This window comes from Physeter macrocephalus, chromosome 14, assembly GCF_002837175.3.
Source record: "Physeter macrocephalus isolate SW-GA chromosome 14, ASM283717v5, whole genome shotgun sequence".
Lineage (NCBI taxonomy): Eukaryota > Metazoa > Chordata > Mammalia > Artiodactyla > Physeteridae > Physeter > Physeter macrocephalus.
Genome location: NC_041227.1, coordinates 116893053 through 116896518, shown reverse-complemented (window position 1 = coordinate 116896518; position 3466 = coordinate 116893053). Strand labels below are relative to the sequence as shown.

At 51.5% G+C, this 3466-nt stretch overlaps 1 protein-coding gene across 1 annotated transcript in view; it reads left to right on the top strand.

The window, feature by feature from the left end:
* Nucleotides 1-715: 715 nt before the first annotated feature.
* Nucleotides 716-3466, top strand: part of STAT5B (signal transducer and activator of transcription 5B) — a 59314-nt gene continuing 56563 nt past the window's right edge. Inside the window, exon 1 of the mRNA XM_055090805.1 lies at nt 716-874. The gene's annotated coding sequence lies outside the window, so the exon portion shown is untranslated. The remainder of the gene's footprint in view (nt 875-3466) is intronic.

Below are 3466 nucleotides of genomic sequence, written 5' to 3'. Positions count from 1 at the left end.
AGAGCTGATCCTGCTTATTCTTCTTTCTCCAGATAGAGGAGAGAGTCCCTCCTGTAGCTCCACTGGTGGGAGCTAGCAAGATTCCCCAGAGAGGGAAATGGTCTCAGACACCCCTGTCCCGCATAGATTCACTCTGGAACAGTGGATGGATCTACTCGGCAAGGGCCAGTTGTAAACTCCTGCTGTGTCCCTTCAGGCTTTCCTCTTGCTCTTCCGTGTGGTAAGCGGCGGGGAGCCCAGGCTTGAAACGCCCTCCAGGGAGCAAACCCGGGACAATTATTGATGGGTCAGCGATGGACTTCTGACCTCAGCCTGGGAGGGACTGGACACGAAACGCGGACCTCAGCCCGGGCGAAGGGAGGTGGGCGGGCCGCAGAGGGGGGTGCGAATCAACAAGACCACAACAGTCGGGCCAGCAGACCCCACCCAAACAAAGCAGCATGTGCCCGCGGACCCGGCCCGGGAGCCAAGCGGCAAAGCCGCCCCCGCTCCGCGAAGAGGGGCTGCGCGCGGCGCCGGCCTCCCAGAGCGAGCTGAGGGGGGTTCCGGGCCTCTCCAGGGCGGCCGCAGAGTCGGGGACGAGGGACCACAGGGCTCGCGAGCGCGCTCCGGGCGGAACCAGGAAGCGGCGCGCGCTGGCGCGGGGCGCGCTCGAGGCTGCGAACGACGCGCGCGGCCGGGCCTCCGCGCGCGAGCGGCGCGCGCGCCCCCGTGGGCCCGGGCGAGAGAAGAGTCGGCGGCCGGAGCCGTCACCCCGGGCTGGACCGAGCGCAGGCGACTAAGCGTGGCGGCCCGGCCGAGGGAGGGAGCGAGCGGGCGGGCGAGCCAGAGAGCGGACGGGAGGCAGCCGCTGGCGCCCGAGGGGCCAAGAGAGGTAGGAGCTGCGGGGCCAGCCCGGAGCTCGGGGCCCGCGGAGGGAGGCCAGGGAGCCGGCCCGGGCGGGGCCCCGCGCCCCGGACGCCCGGCAGGGCCGCGCTGCGCCGCCGCCATCGCTCCCTGGGCCGGGAGGACGGGCGCGGGGACCGCGCCGCTGGGTGAGGGGGGCCACGGGGGGCGAAGGCTGGGGGCGGGCGAGGGGCGCTGTGCGTAGGCTGCGGCGGGCCGGAAGGGGTATAGAGGGCAGAGACCGTGCGTACGCGTGTGTCGGGGTGGGCTGCCGTCGGCCCCCTCACACCTTCGTGTTGCAGTTCGGAATCGCGCCCGCCGGCTCCTCGCTTTTCTCTCTTTTTCAAAGGAGGTATCTGCGACTCCTGGGGGTGGGATGAGACCAGTGGTGCCCGGTGGGGTGGGGGGTTTTAGCCTAGCTTCAAGGAACAGCGCCTTATAAGGAGTCTAGACAACAAATACGAACGTTTCGATCAGGCTCGGGAGTGCAGAATCCCTCATCAGGACCCGCCAGGCCCCGGCTTGTGCGTGTGGCTGTGGACGCAGTGCGTTCTTTTTTTCTAGCCAGGGATAAAGAGTTAAAAAGTGCTCCTGGTGTTGGGGGTAGATACGCAGCGTCGGAAGGGGAGTCGTTGTGTCACCAAAGCTGGTCTGAGGCTAAAGGAATCTGGCAAGATGGTCAGGCAGATCAAAGAGGAAAGAACTTGTGTGGAGCAAGAGGCGTTTGCAGACACTTGTAGCCAGCAGTGATGGAAAAGGCGAAGAAGAAAAACAAGCGCCAGCTTTTAGGAAGAGGAGCTTAATGAGAACCACAAGAATTTTAAGGGCAAAAAGAGATAGCGATCCTCTGTTTCCCAAAGAGCCATGCCAGATCTTTTTCTTCTTGACCCCTCTGATCCTGTCATTGTATGTGATACCGTCGTATCAAATAAATACTGCTCAAAGTGGGTTGTAGAATGTTAGAGCTGGAAAGGACCGCGGCGGTAATGCTACATTCTTTTATTGTACGAATGAGGAAACTGAGGCCAGATAGGTGGAGCGATTGGCCTGCTCCGTTCACGCAGCTGTTTAGTACTTAAGAAACTGAAATGTCGGTCTGAAGACTCTCAGATTAGTGCTCTTCCCGAAGCCCAGAGAAGCAGTAGATATTTGCCTAAACACAGTTCCGTAAATTGTCTCTGGAATGTCCTCGGGGAATGCCCCTTGAAAGGGCTAGTGTGTCACCAAATTATTAAACTGAGCTTAGGTCCTTTTTTCAGTCTTCAAATGGTGTTTTATCATCCGCTTGTATCTTAGGTTTCCAAAGGGCTTGGATAGCCGCCTGGGCCATAATAAGCTTTCAGCTGTTGAGTATACTATCTCAATTTTGTTATCGTTCAATTAAGATAATAGAACTTTTCCTCTTTCCTCAACATTTTTCTGTTATTGTTTATTTGTTTATATTATGTTGGTTGCATTGTTCATATTCATTGGCTATAGTTCTTAGAAGAGGATGTGTTTTATTTAGTGTGCTAGTCATTTTTTTTCTAATTTCATAACACTAGGAACATTAGATCAGTTCTGATAATATCAAATGGTGGAATTCTATTGATTGAGTTTATTTCAAGGCTTTGGGTTTTTTTTGTTTGTTTTGTTACCAGTTTCCATCTCTTGGAAGATCACAGTTAGAATTGATAGTGTAAATGGGAGAAGGGGGCTGCCAATTTTAAGAAAATTTATTATGTGACAGTTTGCGATGTCTGTCGGTCTAACCAAAACAGCCCCACACCTTTGGTCAGGTAAGTGTTATCTAGAAGATTACTTGTTTTCTGTGGCCGTTGGAAGATGAAAATTTCAAGCATCTGGTTGAGACACAGGGAAGGAATGGAGAAATCTTTTTTTAAAAAAGCAAAACATCAGAAAAAACACAAGAGTTGATTTCTATCACAAGCAGTTTGGTTATTGCATAACTTGGACCTAAACTGCACAAAATCTTTGCTGTATACCCAACTAAATAAATTATCCCCCCCTTCTCACTAGTCAGGATTCACATTTTTGCCCACAGGCTATTAGTATGGATTGTGTTAAGAAATTTAAGGTGTCTATGTTTCTTAAATGGGTACTTCATGATATATATATGATGGAAGGGGGAAAAAGTGTTATCCTTGTTTGGAGTGTTACAACATGTATATTTTGGTCAGCACTTCCTATTGTGCCCCAACTTCTCGTTTCGTCTTCATTTTCTTGCTCTCAATTGATTTTTAAAAAATTTTATTTACATATGCAAAAACCACATCAGGACTAGTAAAAAGCATCATTTGTTGCTCTTTGGGTACTTATGTCCATTTGTTTCAAGTTATATTGTTACGTTAAAATTATTTCAAATTATATTGAAATCATTTGTGATTTGTGTTAAGTATATGTTTATAAATGCGCTTGTGATGGTTCATTTGGCTTATTTTTGTGTAGGTAATACAGGTAGTCATTATAAAAGCAAGGTGTTATAAATAGGTAAATAATATGCTCAAGATTAGATTGCAGGGCTTCCCCGGTGGCGCAGTGGTTGAGAGTCCGCCTGCCGATGCAGGGGACACGGGTTCGT